Here is a 26,066-nt window from a genome sequence, read left to right on the forward strand (position 1 = left end):
ACCATGACCATGACCATCTTGGTTTTTCTAGAAACTGTCCTGACCCCACTGCTCTGGAGGGTTCTGTACATTCTGGAGTTGGAAGGGCTATCTGTGTGAGATATCTATTTCAGATACTTGGATTCAATAACGAAGGATCCTCGGTTGGTTGAATCACTTCAGAATTGACACTTTAAGGAAAACAGCCATGTTCCAACAAGAAGGCCAACTAAGCTCTCCTATAACATAAAGTTTATAGATAGTCAAGGCACTTTGCCTCAATTCAGGAAGTCTCTGAAGAGTCATCCCAGCTTCAGACATCCTGAAGGATCAGATGATGCTCAAGGAATACTATTTGAGCCAGCCTTCCAGTGCCTCTCAGCCCAGGCTCCCCTGACATGCTGCCCTCTAGCAGGGGAGCCTGGGGGTGGAGATACTGCTCTTCTCGTTTTACAGCCAAGTAATGAGTAGCCCTGGGTTGGGAAGATCCTCTGCAAAAGGTAATGGCAACCCACTCCAGTATTCTTGCCTAGAGAATCCTGTGGACAGAACAGCCTGGTGGGCTACAGTCCTTGGGGTCACAGTCAGACATGACTGAGTGACTAACACTTTCAATTTCACTGAGTAGCCAAGTGGCCTGATGATTGAGATGCATACCCAAGAGTTGGTTCTAGATCAGGGGAGGCCTGGATCCTTGTGTCCAGCTGTAGGGGTGGCAGTCAAGACTCAGTCTACATTGATTCACAACAATGTCTGAAACATCCCCAGGGACTTCAACAAATAGGGCTGAATAGAGACAAGGATCTTGTAAAGGGGATGGATTCCTTCTATGCAGATGGGGGCCATGAGCCCATAGAGTTGGTCATTAATGTTATGTCTGTATCAACCAGGGAGCCCTAGAGTTACTTTTGTAGATGGGTAATGAGAATCTAGTATAGCATGGCTGGTGTATAGCAAGTAAATGTTAGATCTTGTAGAATCACACTACTTTAGCCAGGTAGGTTGGGCAAAAGTCCCTAATAGCTGTGCCTACCCAGATCCCTCCACACCTGGCTTGACTATTTCCCAGTTAAGGTTCATGGAGAGGTGCTCAAGTCAGCTGCCAGTTGTGTAGAGTGGTAGACAGTTGTCACTTAAATGTGCTGTGAAGTCAGGCTCGATGACTATCCATCGAGCAGCTTGTCCTGACCCTGCTTTCTCTCTCAGGTTGACGAGATAGCCAGAGACAAAGCCTTGGAGGTGAGTAGTGTAGCTATGGAGCCATGAAGCAGCCCTGGGGAGTGTTGTGAAGCTAGTGAGAAGAGGCACTAGTACATGTGCTGATGGGGTGTGCGGTTCCTGAGGAAAGTGTGCCAGGGTGAATCAACCTAGACACCAGCCCTGCCAGGTGTCCCTGAGCCCAGCTTCCCAGGTCTCCTCAGTTCCTCCCCAGAAATGCCCTTGGCTTGTTGACCTTCATGCTCTGCCTGCCTAGACTGAAGTCCCAGCAGGTGGTGGGAAGACCCATGTCAGCTGACCAAGCCTTTATCCCCTCAGCTCTTCAACTCCAGCAAAATGGCTGGTGCATGAACCCTTTCAATGGCCTGGTGAAGCCTAGGGACTCCTTATCAGAATCATGTTGGTTTTTTTAATAGTTTTATTTATTTGTTTATTGGCTACGCTGGGGCTTCATTGCTGCGTGGGCTTTTTTCTCTAGTTGTGGAGAGTGGGGGCTGCTCTCTGGTTGCAGTGCGTGGACCTCTTATTGTGGTGGCTTCTCTGGTTGTGGAGCATGGGATCTAGGTCATATGGGCTTCAGCAGTTGTGACTCCCAGGCTCTAGAGCACAGGCTCAATAGTTGTGGCACACGGGCATAGTTGCTCCACGGCATGTGGCATCTTCTTCCCCATGCTCCTGCACTGGCAGGTGGATTCTTTACCACTGAGCCAGCAGGGAAGCCCCAGAATCATGTTTTTAAATGAATAGAATATTATACTCAGGGTTACAAAGGAAGCCAATTACCTGGAAATATAGTCTGAAATATTTGTAGGGATTTCAAAAAATAATTAGGGCCAGGTGGAGGTAAGGATTTTGAATGAGGGCTAGGTTTTTTTCTCTGCAGGTAGGAGCCTGCACAATCAAAATGCCAAAAAGTTAAATTTGTGATATTAAAATGTATATGCTTCATTAATAATATAATAAATAACAAGACTTAATAGCAGGCTTAATAATTACCATAATTCCAAATAATGATGAGCATAAAGGGCATTTGAGATGTTTGTTACAATGTAATTTGAAAAATTTGTGATTTCTATTGGTGACAAAGTCACAGACACTGTAATACTAATAGAGTATGTTGCCTACATTCATAATTGGGAGAAACACTAAATTTCAATGAAAGGGAATGAAAACAAATACGTAGTTTTCAATAGACCACCTAAATTCTGTCTATGGACCTCAGTTAAGACCCCATACGTTATGTGTTTGGAAAATGGAAAATGCCTTTAGGAAGTCATGTGCCTGGTGTTGGGAACACCAATATCGCCGAGCTACAGTGTCCCCAGTTTATGTAATAATGACAAGGCAATGCCCAGCCCCATTGCAGAGCCAGTCTGTGGACACGTGAAATTAGTTATCTCCAAAGTCGTGGAGGGTTGAGCAGATGCAGATGGGGAAAGGCGCCAGGGCCAGGCACAAATTCTGTGCCATTTATGGGGGGCAAAGGAAAGCTGTAGTAGTTCTTTAAAATGGAGCCATACCACAAACTAGATAGCTGAACAAGACTACTTTCGGGCAATTGCTATGAAGACTAGCAATGAGGAAAGAAAGCAATGACCCCAATTTGAGCACAGAGTAGAGGGCTGGGAAGTACATGGCCTTGGGACTAGAGTCCCAGTTCCACCCTTGACAGCTGGTGACCTTGAATAAGTAAAAAAAAAAGTCCTCCACTTTTTATTACTAATCCCCACTGTTAAAATGGGACTAATACATTTGGCCACCTGATACGAAGAAGTGACTCATTGGAAAAGACCCTAATGCTGGGAAAGACTGAAGGCAGGAGGAGAAGGGGACAATAGGGGATGAGATGGTTGGATGGCATCACTAACTCGCTGGACATGAGTTTGAGCAGGCTCTGGGAGTTGGTGATGGACAGGGAAGCCTGGCGTGCTGCAGTCCATGGGTTGCAAAGAGTCAGACATGACTGGGCGACTGAACTGAACGGAACTGAATACCTCACAAGGTTTCTGTGATGAACTCATACAGGAAACAGCTTCTCTGGTAGCTCAGATGGTAAAGAATCTACCTGCAATGCAGGAGACCTGGGTCTCCTGGTCTCCCCTGGAGAAAGAAATGGCAGCCCACTCCAGTATTCTTGCCTGGAGAATTCCATGGACAGAGGAGCCTGACAGGCTCCATTCCATGGGATCTCAAAGAGTCAGACAGGACTGAGTGCTTAACACTTTCACTTTTCACTTTCACACAGGCATATATGGGAAGGCCTGCTGGGGAAACCATAAAGCCTGAATACATTTTTGTTTTTATCCTGTTAACTCTACTCCAAATCACTGGGCGGTGGTCTCAATGCGGTGCTCTCACTGCCATTTGCAAGCGGAGACAAGTCCCCTGTGGTTGTCACTTTGCCCTCTCTGGGGACCTTGTGGTGGCTGGCGGCTCTGCTAAACTGACTGACTGGAGCACCCCAGGGCCGGTGAAGGTGACTTGGGTTCTCCTGAGAGTCCTGTGCCCCTGTTTTTCTGAGGAAACTCCCTCTGACCTCCTATTCCTCTGGCTTCCCTTGCCTCCTCTGGTGCTGGCTTCTGTCCAAGGCCCTGCGGTGGAGGTGAGGGGCGGGCACCCTGGCCGCGTGGGTCAAGGAGAGAATGGACTGGCGGGCGGGAGAGGGGAGAGGCTCTAATCCTATGGCTGCCTCCCCCAGGTCTGTGGGGTGTGCTTTCCATGGACAGAACAGCAGCCAGAGCCCACGGAATAAAGTATATTGAAGTCATTCGGCTTTGAAGACTTCCTGTATACTTTTAAGCCACCCATGACATCATTTCTCTGGGCGGCTCAGAACAATAGGCGGGGGAGAGCTGAGATGAACCAAATCCACAAAGCTGCCCAGAACAGAGAGAGAGAAAGAGAGAGAAAGGTCGAAACAGAAACTGCCACGGTTGACGTGGACATTCCCGACCTAACTGGGAAAGAACTGGCCCCCGAGTGTTCAAAGATGGCCCCTCGGCCTAGCGCCCCCGCACGCCCACGCGGAGCCCTGACCCCTTTCTGTGGAACAACAACAGCAGACACACAGGGAAAGTCATGTGACTCCCAAACGGTTCATCCATCCAAGTTCAATAAATTAGCAGCCAAAATTTTTAATCAGATATTTAATCTTTCCTCCCTGTAAGGGAGATTGAGTGTTTACTGTGGCTCTCGGCCAGGTTAATCTCAGAGAAGAGAGATTGCGTGCCGCGAGTCCTTGGTGCTGGGAGGGCCTGGGGAAGTCACTTTTCCCTGTGGCGCCTCCCCCCGCCCCCCACCACCTAGTCACAAGGTTACTTGTCTACCTTGTCTCCTGTAACTCTCTGCCCTTGTGGCAGGGCTGAGGAGTGACCAGACAAGGCATTTGCACATCTTACAAACACGTTCAGATGGGACAAGCCACATAAAGAACTGCAGAAATCAATACAGGAACCGTTTTGTGTGATGCCTGTTCTTTACCCCCTCTCTTCTCCTTTCCTCCCTGACCTTTTCTGCTCTTCTTCTCTGCACCCTCCCACCTCCTGAAAGCCCGAATTGACCCCAAGGAGGAGACGGTCTTGGCAGAATCCTGCCAGGGAGCTCCTAACTTGGGTAGCAGGAGTTACCTAGTTTATGAGTAAGTAACTGATATTTGCATTGCTAACTATGGTTAAAATGTATTAATTCATTCAACCAATAGTGATTGAGTGGCGGGTGCTCTTCTACGTTCCTGAGACAAATCGAAGAACAAAAGACGCAAAAATATCTTCATGTAGCTTAAACTCTAATAGTGGGACACAGATACTTAACAATGAACATAACAAACAAATCATATAGTTAGAAGATGACAAATGCTATGAAGAAAAGAAATGCACCAGATAAAGTGGGCTGGGCGTGTGTGTGTGTGTGTGTGTGTGTGTGAATATTACTTTGGAAAATGATTCATTGCAATATTCCCTTGGTGGAACCCTGAGAATGCTATTAATACTTCAGTGGGATATTAATAAATGCCATGGAGATGGGGTAAGGAGTTGGCTCCATGGTGTAGGTGTGTAAACTGAGTCAGGGAGAGAGGTGAGAAGCAGAGACATTTTGGAGGCTATTTTAGTAGCTACAAAAAAACTTATGAAATCTGAAATCAGCTGTGAGTAAAAATGGAATTGAAAAGCCATGCAGCAGAGACACTGAAGGGGAGGAGAGGAAATAGCCTGGCCCTGGCTGGACAGGACAGAGCAGCAGAAAAAAGAATCAAGCTGTTAAGTGTCTAGACTTTCCTATGTGTCCTGGTGACTATGAGAATGAATGGACTTTTCCTCCAGATGTGAAAGTCAAGAGAGGCATGTTTGGGGAATTTGTCAAGTTTTCAGATACAGACATATATTTATAGTCGTGATGGATAAAACTACCAGAGTGATAGAAAAAGTAGCAAGTGATGGATACTAAGAAGTGTCTGAGAAGTAGGAGAGAATATAGAATACTGCTGTATCTCAGGAGTATGGCAAACTGCTTTTAAACCAGAGCTTCTTAAACTTTGCTCCCGCTAGAATCATCTGGGGAGATGTAGACATTCCAGTCTCCAGGCTACACCCCATGCTAGTTACATCAGAATCCCTGGGGGTGGGACCCAAGAATCAGTAGTTTTAAAAGCTCTCCAGATGATGGCGATTTGTGGTCAATGCTGAGAACTAGTGTTTTAAAGCAGGAAGAATGGATAATAGCTGCAGAGAGATGAAGATGGATGAGGGTGAAAAAGAATGGTTAAATCTGGAGCTGAGGAGAGCATTAACAGTTCTTTCCGGAGTGGATTGCTACTTAACATGTGACCCCCAGACCATAACAGCAGCATCACCTCAGTGCTTTCTAGAAATGCATGACCTCAGAACTACTTACTTAGTCCAAATCTGCAGTTTAACAAGATTCCCAGGTATAAGAAAATACTGATGTTTGAGGGCCTACCCTAGTCCAACTAAATCAGACTCTTAAAGGTGGGGTCCAGGTTGCAGTATTTAAAAATTACTTCCCAGTGATTTTAACATTTATACTGTATTGAGGACCACTGATCTGGAGCAGGGTTTCTCAGACTGTAATGTACATGTGAGTCATATGGGTCTTATTAAAATGCAGATTCTGGATTAGTAGATCTGGGGTGGAGACTGGATCTTGCATTGGTGACACTTCCCAGGTGAGATGCTGCTGGTTCACAGACCACTCACCTCTGGAGCAGTAGTTCTTATGTGTCTCTGGACAAAGACATAAATATCACCTGAGAAGTTGTTGGAAATAACATTCTTATCCCTAATCCAAACTTAATCAGAAATTTAGAGTTGAGACTCAGAAATCTGTTTTAACAAACCATCTCAGTGTTAAAGAGTGAATGAGTAATCAGACAATGGCATAGGAAGGTCTGTTACCCACCCCTACTCCCCACCTCCCTGAAATTGGTGGTAACTGGAATAAGGAAGCTAGAACTCTTCTATCTGTAAGGTGAAATTTCTCCAGTGTAGGGCTTCCCTGGTGGCTCAGATGGTAAAGTGTCTGCCTGCAATGTGGGAGACGCGGGTTTGATCCCTGGGTCGGGAAGAGCCTCTGAAGAAGGAAATGGCAACCCACTCCAGTACTCTTGCCTGGAAAATTCCATGGACAAAGGAGCCTGGTAGGCTACAGTCCATGGGGTTGCAAAGATTCGGACACAACTTAGCGACTTCACTTTCTTTTTTTTCTTTTCTCCAGTGTGGCTGGAAGGAAGCACATCAAAATTCCCCTGAAGAGTTGTCAAATACCCGTCATGCTCAGAACCTGCTGCTTATCACCTCGCTGACCCCCACACTCCTGCAACCTTCCCCTGAAGGTGTGTTCAAGGCCAGGGGAGTTGTGTGCAGGTGAAAAGCCAGCTGCAAGGGAGTCCCCAGAGGAAGAGGAGTATAAGATGTTGGAGAGAACAGCCAGCTAATGGCTCAGAGCCCAGAGCAAGGGGACAAAAACAGATTCACAATCTAAGGAAGAGGGATTGATTTTGAAAAGGAAGATGAAACCTGCATCTTCTGAGAAGATTGGAAGCAAGTGGGTGAAAATAAGGACAGCTTTGGAAGCAGAGAGAAGAGTATGCTAAAAAGCAAAGTGAAAGTAACTGTCATTGTTGACCAATTCCTTGTCAGCCATTAGGCTTATAGTTTTACACACAGGAAGCCTAACCATCACAAAAACCCTAAAGGGTAGATTTCCAGTCTGTTGTTGCTGTGAAGACAGTCTGGCCAAAATGGGGTTAGTAACTTTCCTGCTGTCACACAGATAGCAAATGAGGGAGCTGAGACTGACTCCTGATCTTTCTGGTACCAAGGCCCATAGTCTTTGCACTCAATGATATTGGGGTAGAGATTGGGAAAGTTAAGGGAGTTTTTACTGGATGGTTTTTTATTGTTGGCGCAATAGGTGTTGAAATTAAAACCCATGACTTGAAAGGTCAGGGCACAGGCGAATCAGAGTAAGGAATTTGGGTTTCCCCTTTTATGAATTACAGTCAGACCTTTATCATTAACTGTGAAACTTCCTATCTTAGACTTTTTTCCTTTTCCTTGTTTGTAAAATAAAGGATTTGGATTATCCGGACCCTAGAGTTCTAAGTATTTACAAAACCCCAAGATTTGAAGATGCTGTGAGTGTGGAGTGTAACAGAGCATCAGTATGAGATGAGTTTAAGAATCAAGAAGCAGCACTGGGAGCCCCCGGAAGGCAGAGAGCACGCTGAGTCCTCAGAGTTGGGTGACTTGCTGCTGTGAATCAGTGAAAGGGTCTACATGAAGAAGTTAGCTGGAGAGGAGATGATTGCTGGAGAAAAGTCCAAAAGCACTTTGAGGACATGAGGCCAGCTCAAAGCTGGGGTGTTGGAATGGTGGGCAAGTCAGGAGTATAAAGGTGACCCGGTTTGCTGGTTAAACTTATGCTGAAATGCCTGCTCAGAGAGCTCGGGTTCCCGGTGAGAACAAATGAGATACAGAGGGATTGATGGAAGGAGAAAGAATAAAAGTGTGAATGGGCTGGAAGTCAAAGGAGGTCAAACTGCAGAGGAGAAATGATATCCAAAGAAATAGTGGATGCTCTTGAAAAACCACTTTCTGATTCTAACATGGGAGATTTTACCAAATGGTCTGTACAAATTCTTCTATCTCTACCTAATATTTTATGATGCCACTGAACTTTTGGTGAATATACGACTTCCTTACCACCTAAAGAAAGTTTCACAAGGAGATCTAAGCTTTAGTTTGGAAATGCCTCTCTTTTTTGAAGATTCTAAGCAGGTCACTAAAGCATATCACTTTGTGAGGAAACATCTTATGTTATTTCCTTTTATTTTTTGAAAAAGTGATAAATAATAAAGACTGAGTGATGACAAATTAGCAAGCCACTTCTTCATTTTAGGCAACAGATCCACGACTTTTGAATGAAAATGTTACAACCTTTGCATCATTGCCTTGTATGAAACATACAATCTTTCAATCCTTCTAAACATTCTTTCCCAGATTTTTGATTGCCACAGCCTAATTTTGTTTGTTCACATGACACTTAATTAAGATGATAAATATCATATCAGGTCTGTAGACATTCTTTTACCTTGACATTAAATCAACAGTGGTGACAAAGAACAGGTCGAGCCATAATGGATCTCTTCTACCATGGAATTACCCAAGACAGAGTAATAGAATCATCAGACACTGCACTCATTATTGTGAAACTTTGTTCATCATGATTGCTTCCGAAAACTCCATTATGGAAAAACATTTCCTCTGAGTCTCCTTGGTTTGCAAAAAGAAAGGTATCAAATGTACCATTTTTATTTTTAGTGCCTCTGTCAACAAAGGCAAAACAAAAGTGAGGAATTAAATGACATCTGGAAAATTTGACCTGTGGTGTCAACGAAATGGAAACGTGCTGTCCGTTAGATCCTTCTGCCTTTTTGAACATTAGGGTTTGTTTGTTTGTTTCCTTCCTCCCTTTGCCTCTCTACCTCCCTCTGTCAGTTCTTTGATTAATTACCTTAAGTTTTCATTAATTTCTTCATCAAGTATTTGTTGAGATCTACTCTTCCAGCTGCTGTGCAAGGCACGGGAGTTTTAGCAGGTTTGATGAGAGCAATGCTGAGCTTTCATTTGGATTTAGTCTAATGAAGAAGACAGATATTAAATAATTATAATGATGAGGGTTATTTTTAAGACAAATACAAGGTATGATGAGAGTGTCAGGCAGCTATAAAACAAACTCTTAAGTTTTATGGGAGATCTCTCTGGAAAAGGGACATATAAATTATTTATGAAGGGATAATGAATATGTGAAAGTGTCAGTCACTCAATCGTGTATGACTCTTTGCAACCCCATGGACTGTAGCTTGCCAGGCTCCTCTGTCCATGGGTTTCTCCAGGCAAGAATACTGAAGTGGGTAGCCATTCCCTTCTCCAGGGAATCTTCCCAATCCAGGTATCAAATCCGGGTCTCCTATATTGCAGGCAAATTCTTTACCATTTGAACCACCAGGGAAGCTCCTAATGAATACGTGAATGCAAGGCAAATATCCTAAATTGAGAGAAGAATATTTGCAATGGTCCACATGTGTGAGAGAGAGATCACAGCACGTTTGAAGAACACTGAAAGTATTTTAATAATGCTGGAACATAAAGCGGAAATTGAGGAATAGTGAGAAATGGTGCTGGAGGAGTGGGAAGGATAAGACTGTGTAGAGCCAGCAGCCCTCATTGCATCTGGGGGCTAATATGATCAGATTTGTGTTGAGAGAATCACTCTGGTGACAGTGTAAAGAATGAGAGGCAAATGTCAAAAGTGGAGGGAAAAGACTTATGTTTCAGCCATAAGGAATGAATAGAGTCTAGACTTATCCTTTCCCTGTAAACAATAAGAAAAATGGAAAAAATATAGGAAACAACTATTTTCAGATGTTTCACAACAGGCAGCACAGGATTGCAATCATTGAGAAAAGGAAAACAGATGATGTAAGGCCTGTCATCATTAAAGTATTCTGTCTGGAGGTAATTTCCAGTCTTAGGTGTAGGAAGCATGAACTCAAATAGAGCTCAGCAATCTTTCAAAATTCCAGCAAGCTGAAGCATTTAGAATTTTGAGGGCAGAGTATGCAATAAGACAGAGTTATTCAGAAGAGTCCCAGAAATAGGCATAGAAATTCCTTGAACTTTGGCTGAACATCAGAACACACATATATGGGGTAAAATCCATGAGGTCAAGACAGGGTAAATCTCAAGGAAAGCATTATTACTGGAGAACTGTGGTACAAGTAATTTCTACAGCTCAAACAGTGTTATGAATTATTCTAATTCCCTTCAACCAAGAGGAGAGAATGTATTAAATTCTTGAAGCATTTAATGGAGACCCCAGAATAGTGGTACCTTGGAAGTGGGGCTAAATTCACTCCAGATAAAGTACTTTACTTACATCTACCATAAAAGAATTTAAAAATAAGCCTCAAAAAACTAAACCACATTATAAATAACCCTCTACCAGAAAAAGTCAAACAATCCTAAAAACAATGCAAAATCTAGCACTCAGTACATATTCAAAATGTCCAGCAACTATTCAGCAATTGCTAGACTTATAAAGAAGTGAAAAATGTGACCCATAGCCAGGAAAAAGAAGTAAATAGAGACAGACATAGAAATAACAAGTAAAATAGATTTAGCAAAGATATTAAAATAAGTATTATAAATACTTATAAAGTATAGAGTATAAAGGAAAATATAAGATATAATGTTATAAAATGTTATAAATTATGAAAAAGAGTATACCAATGCACATGCTTCTGTCTTTAGAACTTAGAAGAACAAAAGCAATTAAACATGAAGTAAGTAGAAGAAAGGAAATAGAAGCAATAGAATTAAAAAATAGGAAAATAGTAGAGAAAAAAAGAATGAAGCTAAAAGCTGGTAATTTGAAAAACCAATAAAATTAAAATGCTAAGTAGACTGACTACAAAGAAAAACAGACATCTCTACAGATCTTATAGGTATTAAAAATAATAAGTATATATTTTGAAAAATCTGTCAATAAACTGAAAAACTTGGATGAAAATAAAAAATTCTTTAAAGACAGTTTATAAAAATTGACTCAAGAAGAAATAGAAATTTGAAGAGCCCTATATGTATTAACAAAACAGAATTAATAATAGAAAACTTTCAAACAAACACACACAATCTCAACCCAAATGTTTCTCCTAGTGTATTATATTCAAATTTAAAGAAGAAACACCAATTCTATACAAACTAATTCAGAAAAAAGAAGGAAACACTATGAAAATAATTTTTGAGAACAGATTTACTCTTCTACCAAAATCAGATTAAGATATTACAGAAATGGGAAAACTAAAGACCCATATACCACACAGACATGATTATAAAAATACTTAAAATATATTAGCAATATAGAATCCAATAACGTATAAAATGATGCCATGCCCATTTGGCATAAAAATCTCAGCAAGCTAGGAATAGAAGGGAACTCTCTTAGCCTGAAACTGATAGAATATCTACGAAGAACCTACAACTGACATCATGATTAATTTGGAAAAACAAAATGATCTTTTGGTAGTTTTGGGCAAGGATGCCCACTCTTACTATTTATACTCAAGATTATGCTAGAGAGTCTAGTCACTGCAAAAAGGCAAAAAAAGAAACAGAAGGCACATAAAGAAAGAAAGAATTCTCTTTTTATTTGCAAATAATATGATTATGTTGGAAACAATAGAGTCTACAAAAAATTACAGAACCAATAAATGAATTTATCAAGTTTGTGGAATGCAAAGTCAATATTCAAAAATCAACTGTACTTTTACACACCAGCAATGAACAACTGTAAATAGAAATTCAAAGTATCATGTGAAAGAGTATCAAAAAGTATGAAATACTTAGGAATAAACTTTACAAAATAAGTACAGAATCTTTACAATGAAAAACATAAAACATTGCTGGGAGAAGATAGAAAGTGAAAATGAAAGCTACTCAGTCCTGTCCAACTCTTTGCGACCCCACGGACTGTAGTCCATGGAATTCTCCAGGACAGAATACTGGACCATGGATAGCTTTTCCCTTCTCCAGGGGATCTTCCCAACCCAGGGACTGAACTCAGGGCTCCCACATTGCAGGTGGAGAAAATAGAGAAAATCTAAATAAGTTAACAGATAAACCATGTTTGTGAGTAGGAAGGCTTGGTATTTTTAGGATATCTTCTCCACAATATGATCCGATTAATGCAGTCCCAATTAATAAAAACTATAGTTTTTGCATATAAAAATTAGAAAACTTTTGGAAAAAAATAGATTAAAATCTTTATAATCTTCAGGTGGCCAAAGATTTCAAAAAGCATGAATCATTAGAGAAAATTAAAACTTCTACTTTTTGGAAACATTGTCAAGAATATAAAAGTTTAAAGACTGTGAGAAAATATTCACTATGTGTATATTTAGCTGCCAAAGGAATTGTATCCAGACTACATAAAAAACTTAAAATTCAATAAGTAGACAACCCAAAGGTGACGAAAAGTGGATGGATTTGAAAGATGTCTGAAAATGGAAGAATCTTGTACTCTTCCTTTCATCTGAGTGAACACATCTAATATTTCAAAAATATTAAAATATTTTTATATTATTTTAGAGTAGAAAGAAGGTTTCTTGAATATTTGGTGAGGATGGAGAGATAATTTATTCAGAAAATAAGAAGTGATCTTTATTGATGATTATAATGAGCTCTGAAGGACCCAGTGATGAAGGATTTTATTTTCTTGGGCTCCAAAATCACTGCGGATGGTGACTGCAGCCATAAAATTAAAAAATGCTTGCTCCTTGGAAGGAAAGTATGACAAACCTAGACAGCACATTAAAACGCAAAGACGTCTCTTTGCCAACAAAGGTCCATATAGTCAAAGTAGTCATGTACACAAGTGAGAGTTGGACCATAAAGAAGGCTGAGCACTGAAGAATTGATGCTTTCAAACTGTGGTGCTGGAGAACTCTTGAGAGTCCCTTAGGCTGCTAGGAGATCAAACTAGTCAGTCCTAAAGGAAATCAACCCTGAATATTCACTGGAAGGACTGATGCTGAAATTGAAGCTCCAATACTTTAGCCACCTGATACAAAGAGCCGACTAACTGGAAGAGACCCTGATGCTGGAAAAGATTAAGGGCAGGATGAGAAGTGGGTGATAGAGGATGAGATGGCTGGATGACATCATCGACTCAATGGACATGAGTTTGAGAGAACTCTGGGAGATGGTGAAGGACAGGGAGGCCTGGCATGCTGCAGTCTATGGTGTCGCAAAGAGGCAGACAAGACTCTATTTGGGCCTTCTGTCTTTAATCCTCAAAGTTTTAGTTCATTTTATTTATTTTTTCTCTTGTAAATTTAAGAAAAAGAAACTATCATTCATTCATTAGTTTTAATAGATTTATTTTTCTGATGTGGGGCCTATCCTCTGAGTTTACTGTATTCTGTGACATCTTCCATATTATTAGGAGAGTATTTCTGGAAAAGCTATAGAAATCTGTTTTCTATGATATATCTTGCTCCCAACATCAAAGGCATCAGAAGAAGCAACAAGAACTGACCCTCTCTCCCTAATTTCCATTGGTTCAAGGTAGAATTTTACATGGAATGACATAATGACTCATGTTTCTCTTCTCTCTTTGCTCCAAGTGGCACGTGGATTTACATACTATGGTAATCTACTTATTTACACTATTCATGTATTTTATATTATCTTGTAGTGTTATTTGGTTATATGTATTTTACAGCATTATATGTTCTTTACGAGCAGAGATTTGTTTCATTTTTCTTTATAAACCACTACCCCCAGCATTAGTGCCAGGGACAGAGTAAACACTTGAAAAATCACCATTTTCATGTACAGATGCAGTTGAAAACACCAGCAATTTCCCATAAAATCTGTTTTTCCCAAAATTCTTTGCACTTCAGTCCTGCAGGATCTATTTCTAGGTATTTATGATTCAGAATCATAAAAAAATGGAGGAAAATTTTTGTCATCAAAGCGTTTCAAACATCAAATTAACTCTCCTCAACTTGGTTTTTCTCTAACATCCTAACGCTGTTGATCATTATCCCAGCCAATAAAAGTCTCTTCCTCTGCATCTTCTTAAAGTTGTTCTAACAGACAAAGTTTTCTGAGAAAAAGCTAGAACTGGGATCCAATTTGTCAGGCTCTGAGGTTTACATCACTCTTTGGTGTGGTGCCCAGAAAAATACATTTTGCTTCAAAGAACTGACACAGCTTCCAGAACAGCGAAGGGGCACATGCTGAGAGACTTTTGGTGGTTTCTGACAGCTGGACCAGACACATGCCTTCCTTGAAGAGACTATATTGTTTTATGAGCGTATGATCTCTGTGTATGAATATCTTCCAGATTAAAAATTCATGAAGATGTAAATTTCCCCCCCTCCAAAAAGGGGAAAGAAATAGCAGGTAGATGGAGTTCCTCATGTCACCTCCACTACCTCAGGCTCTAGTCTTCATCTGTACTTTATTTCTTTTTTACATATTAAACCCCCCACTTTCTTACAGGCTCCCAAAGAACTCGAGAGAAACCACTTCCCCGCCTCCTACTGTTTCTTGATGTCATCTTCTCTCATCCTCCCCCATTTCTCCTGCAGAGATTCAAAATCTGAACCTCTGTGATGTCATATCACTCTAACTTTCTCACCAAAGGTGTGGCCAGTTAAAAAACACAGCAAATCCTTCATTCTAGTTAAAAGCCAGTATTTGAAATTTGCCCTTCATCCCAGATGTAGTAATGCATGAGTCCATATAAGTCTTCCTTGTTTATAGTTATGGAGCAACAAATAGAATGTTCATTATTCAAATCCACCAATATTTTGTTAGATACATGGATCTTTCTCCTCTTCAGTTTTTTTTTTTTTTACTGTGTATGCTCATAAGTGAAAAAAAAAAAAAAAACAAACAGATTTGAAGGCATGGTTTGCAGTTTCTTTTTCTTCTTAATAGGTAGCATTGTATAGTAAGAATTGGTCAACTGTACTGGCTTCCCCTGCTGGTCCTGCATGGACTGGTTGGAATGATCTGTGGCAACATATTTCTGAATCACCCTACCTTATGTAAAATGGGGACGATAATCAGGTTCTTATAAGACTGAACAAGAGCAAGGTGGGTGGGGATATGTCTTTTGCCTAACATAGTGCTCTAGACTTTCAATAAATACGAGCTCCTTCCCAGCCCACCTTCTCTTCTCCATTTACTTCCTCTGCATCAGTAGTGAAGCGTCTCAAATCCGGGCAATCTTAGATTAGAGCAAACACAGTAAACACATACCCTGCAACTGAGCAGTAAGTCAGCTGTGACCAGATCGGTTCTCAGTGCGCATCACACTCTGCCTCAGTTTGCTTTACACTCAAACTTGTCTTATAAAGACTCCCAATGGGAGGCAAACTTCAGGTCGAGCCCCAGAGTTTGCCATCATTTAGACTCACACTGCTTATCCAGTGCTGTCTCTTCTCATGGATCCCTTTCAACAAGGCAGGCAATCTTTTCTGTCGCATGAACGTGAGCATTGCATGAGATCTTTCTGAGTGTTTGCATCTGTTGCTGGTAATGCCTGAAATGCCTCACTCCTCTTCTCTATTTTTCTAAGTCCTTGTCACTCCTGAACTTTGTCCAGTGCTGTCCTATACTGCAAATTGCATACATAACTTTAAACTTTCTGGTAGGCATATCTAAAAATCGAGCATAATTGATTTCAGAGATTTTTTATATAATTCAATATATCAAAAATACTATTTCAACTTATGATCAATGAGATATTCTACACTGTGGGTTTTTTGACTAAATCTTGAAAATCCAGTGTCTATTTTATACTTACAAAGTACATTTCAATTTGGCCTTACCACATTGCAAGTGCTAATAGCCACATATAGCAAGTAGCCATTGTGCTTGACTGCAGGTCTAGTCAGTCAGGTTCAGCCCATCTTTTAACTCTATAGACATGACGCCTTACAGTTTTGAAGACTGGTTTACAAAACACTTTCAATATACTGTCTTCAGTGGCCTTCAGAGCAGTGCCTGTGAGGATGGAATGAATTTTTGTTACCATTTCAGAGAAAAGGTAAAGAAACCACACACAGTTACCAAGACTATAAGACATTGGGTAACATACAGAGAACTGTACGAAAGTGAAAGAATTCATCCTTGAATACAGGACTTGAAGTTCCGATACCCAGTAACAAATTGCTTCTTGAAAACTGTATTTGCCTAGACTTTATTTTCCCATAAATCATCTCACAAAAATTAATCTCCACAAATCCATCTGGAGGTAGTTTAATTTCATTTATTTATGATTTTTTTTGGCGTATAGTTGCATTACAATGTTGGGTTAGTCTCTGCTATGCAATGAAGCGAATCACCAAAAGGAATTAAATTGGGTCATTTGAAGAGAACTACAAGTCTAGAGTTTGTCATCCATAATATCATTTATTTTTGAAAATTTATGCTGAAGCTACAAAACCCAAAAGGCACCCACATTTACCAGTTTCTTGTAACTTTTTCTTTTCCTTTTTACTAAAGAGATATATACTAAGTGCTGTATTCTGCACTTGATTTTTTGACAATGTGTTTAGTATATTATTATACAAAGAGATCCTTGTGTATAATTTGGAAGGTTTGCCTTATTCTTTGTAGCTGTGGTTTCCAGTGTCTGTATTCCATGGTCTGGATCTGTAATGCTTTAATAACTAGTCCTACTAAGGAGCATTCAGGGTGTTTTCAGTCTTTGGCTATGACAAGTATTAATGACAAGTATTAATGACATCGTAGTCAATAAACTTGTGCATGCCTCATTTCACCATTGAATATAACTACAGTATACCAACATTTCTGGGTCAAAGTATATGTACATTTGAAAATTGGGGTGAAATATTTCTAAACTTCCCTTAAAAAAGGTTTAATGACTTTCACTCACACTCGACATGTAAGCACTTATATCTTCATGCTGTGAAAACTCAGTGTGCTGTGAACTTGCGTTGGTGAGTTCGGGCATCTTTTCACATGTTCAAGTGTCATTTGCATTAATTTTTCTGAAGCTTAACCATTTGTGTCTGTATCCTATACTGTGTTCCTATTGAATTGTTATTATTTTCTTTTTAATTAAAAGAGCTCTCTAAATTTCAAGGAAATTATGAGGGGAGATGTGATATTTTGACTTTGGATTATTTTTAAAAAAGATTTTGCTTTTGCTTTGTTGTTGTGTTTGTTATTTTATATGTCTAATTTATGAATCTTTTCTTTCATGGCTTTTGGGTTTTGTATCATGCTTTAGAATTTTAGTGGTATGTGTCCAAGTTTAATTTTCTTTTCAGATGATTACTCAGTAACTCAATGCCATTATTAAATAATCTACCTTTTCTTTACGGATTTAACCTGCTACCCAAGTTATGTGATTTACCTTGGATTTTTATGTTTATTTTTGAATTTTGGTTTTTCCTTTCACTGATCTGTCCTTGCACTAGTATCACATGATTTAATATCCACTAAAGCTTATCCCCTCACTATTATCCCTCCTTCCCTGATTTCTTTTGGATTCTCATGTATATTTACTTGTTTCCGTATGAAGCTTATTGGCTTAAAAGAACACTTCTGTATTTTATTGGGATTACCTTTTATTATCAGCCTATGTTTTGGAGAAGGATTAGGAAAATCATCTATATGTAATGAGGCTTACCTCCCAACGGTACACTTTTTCATTTGTTAAATTCTTCTTCTGTCTTTCAGTAATGTTTTAAAGTTTTATTCTCATATACTTATTACCTATTTTTCTAGATGTTTTATATTTTTGTTTCTACTGTAAAGAGAATCTTTTCTTCCATTATGACTATTTAAGACATTTTATGATAGAAAATTTCAAACACATCAAAATTAGAGAAAATAGGATTGTGACGCTCCTTGTGCTCATCACCTCATTTCAGTAATTTTCAACTTATGGCCAGTTTTATTCCATCCAACCCCCTCCTTCCATCCTCCCCTACTCGGATTATTGTGAAGTAAATCCAGATTTCATGCCATTTCACCTGTAAATATTTAAGTATGTATCTCTAAAAGATAGTAACTTGAAAAAATATCCTACCATAAAAATTTTGTATCTCAAATATTTTACAATAATTTAATATCGTCAAGATATTTCTTTGTCTTTAAAGTCTTTTCTGGGTCATTTGAGTTAGATTCCAAATAAAATCTGTATATCACTATTGTCTGAAATGTTTCAAGTTTATTTTAATGTATAGGGTTGTCCTCTAGCTGTTTTTTACCTTGCACATCTTTTGTTGAAGTAATTGAACCATTTTTCTTGTTGAGATTCCCATAATTTGGATTTTGCTGGTTGGCTCCCGGTGGAGTTATCATATTCCTTTATTCCTCTGCATTTCCTATAGATTGGTGATTAGTGCTAGAGATGTGATTAAATTCAAGTTGGATTTTTGAGAAGGAAGACTGTATAACATCTGGTTTTCTTTTTGTGGTTTTAGAAGACACTGATAGTTATCTTCTGTGTCTATTGTTTCATTAAGGCTTGCAAATGGTGATATTCTACTTAGATCAGTTTTCTCCATTTATTAGATTGGGTGACTTCTAAACAGAGGTACTTCCCTCATCAACTATTTGTATGTATACTGAGGTACAATAACTTGAGGTGCATTCTTATGAGAAAGGCAGAATATATATGTCATTCTCTCCATTTATTAGTTTTCAAAACACTAATATCTTAGCATCTGTCAAGGGCGACCAGCGAGAAATGTTCTGTTTCATTTTGTATCATGATGAATACATGGTTTTTAAACATGTTTGATGTGCTTTAGTCCATTGAAGTTATTATCTTTATTGAGGTTCAAATCATTCTATCTTTAGCCATTGGCAATCCATGGACTTTGGCTCTTGCACTCTTTAGACATGATAAAAATCACTGATAACTTTTTACTTTCTTGTACAAAAAGATGCTCCAGGCTTATCTTGTGCATTTCCTGCCCCAGATCCAAAAATGGACATTTTCCCAAGAATCTCTGGTTACTTTTAGTGGGAAATTATTTTTAGAGACTACAGTCTGGACATTAAGGGTGCTTACTGCTATTGTGTGGCCATCATTTGTAGCCCTTTTTGGTAGATAGAGCTGGGAAATGTGTGCATGTGGGTGTTTCAAAGATTAACTTTATCATGAGTTTATATAAGTACTTCCAGCTCAAACTCAGGTCTACAGGGCTTATACTCAACCTCACTGATATTAAATCTATATCTCCTTTCTTCCTTGCTAAATATTCTGATTTCAGTAGGGAGCTTAATACCACAAAACGAGAGAAGGACAAGAGTCTAGGTGCATGTAAAAGAGTGTTTATAATTACTGCACAGAATTTGAGCTAGGTTAGGAAGAGGTCTTCCCCGGTGGCTCAGGGGGAAAGAATCCACCTGCATTGCAGGAGACTCAGAAGATGTGAGTTCTATCCCTGGGTTGGGACGATCCTCTGGAGGAGGAAAGGGCAACCCACTCCAGTATTCTTGCCAGAAAAATTTCATGGACAGCAGAGCTTGATGGTGTGCAATCCACAGCGTCGCAAAGAGTCAGACATGACTGAAGCGACTGAACACAGCACAGCACAGGAAGGAAGATGAGGGAGATGATGGGATGCAGGTGTTGGCTAATGCTATGGTGGGAATCATTGTGCAATATATAAATGTTGCAACATTGTATACCTTCAACTTCAGTTCCGTTCAGTTCAGTTCAGTCCAGTCCCTCAGTCGTGTCTGACAATGCTATATGTCAGCTAAATCTCACTGAAGCTGGGAAGAAAAAATGAGAGAGATGAACAGTCACGACATTGACAGTATTGTGCAGGTCTCAGTGGGAAAGAATGAAAAAGTATTGAAATCAAAAGAAGAGAGCGAGCCAGAAAGTTTGGGGGTGGTGGCCAGAGAGGTGGTGTGATTGGGGCAATTGTAAAGCCCGGGGTGTTGGCTTGAGGGTGAGGGGCTAAGGACAGGAGGAAGTGTTTCCTGGATGAGAAGAGGTGGAAGAACAAATTGGCCAAGATACCAGAAGAATCACCCTTGTGGATCGTGAAACATTAAGAATTACGACAGGAGCACTGGAGAAAGTGACAGTGGGCAAAACAAAACCATCAGGAACTGAGAGGACCGAACTGGGAGTGGCAGGCGAAGGCAACAGCGAGGAGGGTGGGGGTCTGAGCCTGAAAACTGAAAGTCGAGCCTGGGAGTTTTAAGAAAGACCGGTGAAAGGTGCTTAGGAAATGGTGCTCAGAGCCGGGGAATCCTTTTCCCCCACCACAGGCCTCACAGCAGAAGGTGGCAGGGGAAGCCTGCCCTCCCAAGGGGCTGCAGGCACAGTGCGTCCTCGGGAGAAGAGCCAGTTCTGTGAGACCCAGAAGCTGCAAGTACTTTCGGACATGAGGCTACAAACTTGAGGATTTTGCTGGAAAACTGGCTTTCCATTTCAGTCCAAAGGGCAACAGTGAAAAGGTTTCAAAATCTGGAGAGGGATGAGATATGGTATCGGGGTGGGAGGGGGTGCAAAAAAGGCATGAAAGTGACGTTGCTCAGTCGTGTCCAACTCTTTGTGACCCCATGGACTGTAGCCTATCAGGCTCCTTCGTCCACTGGATTTTCCAGCCAAGAGTGCTGGAGTGGATTGCCCTTTCCTTCACCAGGGGATCTTCCTGACCCAGGAATCGAACCCGTGTCTCCCTCATTGCGGGCAGACGCTTTACCGTCTAAGCCATCGGGGTGGGGAGGGTGGGGGTGGCGGGGGGAAGGCATATGAGTGGTGGTTCAGGCGTCCTGTGTCTCTTGTGATGAATGCAAAAACAGATGAAAGCATAATAAAATGATTCCTATTGGTCCCTTGTCACATGGTGTTGGCAAGGCTCTTAGAGTAGTAGGGAGCGTGGGCAGAGAGGGCTGAGAGCCTTGCCACCAGCAGCCAGTTCTGGACCTTCTTGCCCGCCGCCTCTGGTGGTGGTAGTGGTGGTGGTATGGGGACAGGCACCAAGGAGGAAAGGGGTGGTCTTATCCAGAGCACCAGGGGTTCGAGGGTTCTCTCTCTCTTTTTTTTTTTTTAAAGAGGGATAAACTTTATCTTGAAAAATAAAATACCTGCAGCAAAGTGCACAAGTCTTTGGGGTTTTGGCTCATAAATGAATACAGTTTCGTTCACCAACAACCAGGTGTTAAAACGGAGCATTACCAGTGTCCCTTGCCTAAGATGGTTAATTTTTCTAATAAATAATTAAGTCTAGGAAGAGGGGGTACACCGTACAGAGGAATTAACTTTGTTGCCAATTAAAGCCTATGTCTATAGGCTTTAGTAGTGATAGCATATTCAAAAGCAGAGACATTACTTTGCCAACAAAGGTCCGTCTAGTCAAGGCTATGGTTTTTCCTGTGGTCATGGATGGATGTGAGAGTTGGACTGTGAAGAAGGCTGAGCGCCGAAGAATTGATGCTTTTGAACTGTGATGTTGGAGAAGACTCTTGAGAGTCCCTCGGACTGCAAGGAGATCCATCCAGTCCATTCTGAAGGAGATCAGCCCTGGGATTTCTTTGGAAGGAATGATGCTAAAGCTGAAACTCCAGTGCTTTGGCCACCTCATGTGAAGAGTTGACTCATTGGAAAAGACTCTGATTCTGGGAGGGATTAGGGGAAAGAGGAGAAGGGGACGACAGAGGATGAGATGGCTGGATGGCATCACTGACTCGATGGACATGAGTCTGAGTGAACTCCAGGAGCTGGTGATGGATAGGGAGGCCTGCGATTCATGGGGTCGCCAAGAGTCGGACACGACTGAGCGACTGATCTGATCTGATCTGAGTGCCTGAACACTATTTTACAAGTAAAGCAAGACACAAAGTTGATTTGTGCCTTTACCAAGTTATTGATAGGTCAGGAAACGTTCAAAGCTAAATAGCAAGGATTCACATTTCTACAAAATAAAAACACATTATATGGATCTAATCATTTGAATCATATCATGATGGATTGAAACTAGTGAGTCTTAAAAGCCTTGAAACAGATCCTAGTATTTACAAGTCTTAGCATTTGATATCTTTTTTAAAAAATGCCTCCAAAATGTGTATGAAGGAAATGACAATAGTATGTGAAAATGAATCTGGGACAACTGTTAAATGCTTGGGGAAAAATAAAACAAAATCAAAATTATATACCTATTGGGTTGGCAAAAAAGTTCTTTTTGGTTTTCTGTAACAGCATGTGGAAAACCCCAAATGAACTTTTTTGGCCAACCTAGTACTTTTATCCCATCACACATATTCAGCTGACTTATTAAATTTTAAAAAATCTTAAAAGAAGCAGAAAATACATAAGGCACTTTCTTATCTGATATTGGAAAGAGAATGGCTTTCCTAAACACAAAGAGAAAAGAACCAAATGCTGGAAAACATTTAACTTTATGACAGGTTGAATTTATACATTAAATAAATTAACATTGATAAAAGCAAAGAATAACTGAAAATAAATATGTGAAACATATATGACTACCAGATATAATATCCTTAACAAAAATAAAGTACAAATCAGAAAAAAGATGTACAGCTTACCAGAAAAACTGGCAAAAAATGTAGGTAAATAATTCACAAAGGAAGAAATATAGCCCCTAAATATATAAAAATACTTATTTCAACTTTACTTGTAATCAAAGAAGTGTAAATGAAAATGTTCTCCCCACTGAAATGGTAGAAATTAATACTCAATGTTAATAAGGTGAGAAGGAATGAACAAGCTTGTGTTTTGCTGATGGGAACTTATTCCAGCACCTCTGAAGGGCAATTTGGCAATGTATAGCCAAATCTTGGGCTTCCCTGGTGGTTCAGACGGTAAAGAATCTGCCTGCAAAGAAAGAGACCCAAGTTTGATCTCTGGAGATTAATCCCCTGAAGAAGGGAATGGCTACCCGCTCCAGTATTCTTGCCTGGAGAATTCCCTGGACAGAGGGGCCTGGGGGGCTACAGTCCATGGAGTCACAAAGAGTCAGATGCAATTGAGTGACTAACACTTTTCTCACCTTAAGAAAGAAGGAAGTATAGAGCAATGATGCTGAGATCAGGAACTACTGAATTTAAAAAAAAAAAAAAACCTCAATAGAATAAATATAGAAGATGATTCTGTAAAGAAAATAGCACTATGGGGGAAAAAAACCCTAAAAAATTGATTCAAAGAACAACTACCCGAAAGGCACTAAAATAAAGATGGAATATATAACAACAAATACAGAAAAGGTGATAAAATTGTAACAGAGCTTTATGTAAAATTCTTTGATATTAAATTTGAATAACACACATTTCAAGGAAAGTAAAAGCAGCCAAAATTAACTCAGTAATAAGCAGACTAATAACTGTGGGGGAAATGAGAAATGTATTAAAGAAATAATTCAGAAGGCTTTATGCTAGACAGTTTTTCTGGTGAAGCTTCTTCAAACTGTCAAGGAACAGAAAATTTCAGTGCTATTTTATTTCAGAATATTATAAATCTTCAAATCACTTTATGAAACTTATATATGCCAAAACCAAATCTAAAAAAAAAAGTTTAAAAAGAATTGCATTTGATTATAAACGTAAAAATCCCCCAACAAAACTCAACTCTATACCATTGTATACTACACTCCAACATGCAACTTTATTAATATTAGGAAGATGATGGATTCAGTGAGTAAAATACAAATGTAAAAATGTGACATATGATGAAATATAACATCTACTTCTAAAAACCAAAACTCTGGAAGATCTGGATTAAACTGATACTTCCTTAATATGGTTAAGAATATTTATCTGAAACCTGAGTTTGCAAATAAGCTGAATATGGGCCGTTGTTGTAAATGTTTTTGTTTTGGCCGCTGTAATTTGGGGAAATGATTTTAGTTATAAGCATTTTATAATTGAGAGATTTCATATAAAAATCATATGTTTTCCCTTATGTGAAAAAAAAATTTAGGATCAAGGTTAGGATTTTCAGTGTGAAAAAAATGGCAGCTCTGTTAGTGGTAGGTCCACATTTTCACTGTTAAGCTTGAGCATCTCCTGAATGTTCCATTCAGAAGGAGCCTTCTCCTGTTTGTCATGGTTTCCACAAAGCTCTCTATTCCAGCATTAAACTTAACAACAAAAATCGCACTTGGCATTATAATCTACGAAGTTATTGTCATTCTTCTTAGGAATACATGAAATATGTCATCTTACCTGGAGAATCCCATGGACAGAGGAACCTGGCAGCCTACAGTCCACGGGGTCTCAAAGAGTCAGACACGACTGAAGCAACTGAGCTTTAGTCACAGCACACACGTCACCATTACTACTTAACTTTTGTGGCCAATGGAAGAGATAAGAACTCAAAAAAGGGTAGAACTACTGGTAAGAAAAAAAGTCAAAATGTAATCATTCCAGTTGGAATGACTACATGTTAACATACACACACCAGCTGTAGGCTTGTAATAATAAGAGTTAAATAAACTGATTAGAAGATAAATATTTCTAAAGTTAGTAACTACATTTTGTATCCCAGTAACCTCTAGTTAAATAACACAATGACAAAATTATATTTATAACAGCAACAAAACTTTAAAGTACAAGAAATGCATGGAAACAATATGAAAAAACTATAAAAGGTTTTTGAGATATAAAAGATTTGAGTAAATGGACAATTCTCTGAAAATTGTAAAAATGTTGATTCTTCCCATTTGAATTTATGGTTTTAACATTATCCCAATAAAAATTCTAAAGAGCTTTTTCCTAGAATGTGAAAAATTTCAATAAAGCGCATCTGGGAATGTAAACAAGTAAGAGTAGAAAGAACTTCTGAAGAAGCTGTTTAAAGTGGAAGCACCTTAAAAATGTTCATTACCTTTTCCCTAATAATTTCAATTCTAGTAATGTATTTCATTACTGGATGAAGCGCAGGCTGGAAGCAAGATTGCTGGGAGAAATATCAATAACCTCAGATACGCAGATGACACCACCCTTATGGCAGAAAGTGAAGAAGAACTAAAGAGCCTCTTGATGAAAGTGAAAAAGTTGGCTTAAAACTCAACATTCAAAAAACTAAGATCATGGCGTCTGGTCCCATCACTTCATGGCAAATATATAGGGAAACAATGGAAACAGAGAGAGACTTTATTTTGGGGGGCTCCAAAATCACTGCAGATGGTGACTGCAGCCATGAAATTGAAAGACGCTTGCTCCTTGGAAGAAAAGGTATGACCAACCTAGACAGCATATTAAAGAGCAAAGACTTTACTTTGCCAACAAAGGTCCATCTAGTCAAAACTATGGTTTTTCCAGTAGTCATGTATGGATGTGAGAGTTGCACTATAAAGAAAGCTGAGCCCTGAAGAATTGACGTTTTTGAACTGTGGTGTTGGAGAAGACTCTTCAGAGTCCCTTGGACTGCAAGGAGATCCAACCCATCCATCCTAAAGGAAATCAGTCCTGAATATTCATTGGGAGGACTGAGGCTGAAGCTGAAATGCCAGTACTTTGCCCACCTGATGAGAAGAACTGACTCATTGGAAAAGACCCTGATGTTGGGAAATATTGATGGCAGGAGGAGAAGGGGACAACAGAGGATGAGACGATTGGATGGCATCACTGACACAGTGGACTTGAGTTTGAGCAGGCTCCAGGTGTTGGTGATGGACAGGAAAGCCTGGCGCGCTGCAGTCCTTGGGGTTGCAAACAGTTGGATATGGCTGAGCGACTGAACTGAACTAAATGTATTTTAATAAAATAATATGAAATATGAATAAAAATTTATAAGATGCTCATCACTGCATT

The 26,066-nt window shown here is 39.8% G+C and overlaps 1 long non-coding RNA gene across 1 annotated transcript in view; it reads left to right on the forward strand.

The window, feature by feature from the left end:
* Nucleotides 1-8,588, forward strand: part of LOC139179427 (uncharacterized) — a 69,059-nt gene extending 60,471 nt beyond the window's left edge. The window contains exon 3 of the long non-coding RNA XR_011563795.1: nt 6,928-8,588. This is a non-coding gene — a long non-coding RNA (uncharacterized lncRNA). The remainder of the gene's footprint in view (nt 1-6,927) is intronic.
* The last annotated feature ends 17,478 nt before the right edge of the window (nt 8,589-26,066 follow it).

The sequence above is a fragment of the Bos indicus genome, chromosome 24 (assembly GCF_029378745.1).
Source record: "Bos indicus isolate NIAB-ARS_2022 breed Sahiwal x Tharparkar chromosome 24, NIAB-ARS_B.indTharparkar_mat_pri_1.0, whole genome shotgun sequence".
NCBI lineage: Eukaryota > Metazoa > Chordata > Mammalia > Artiodactyla > Bovidae > Bos > Bos indicus.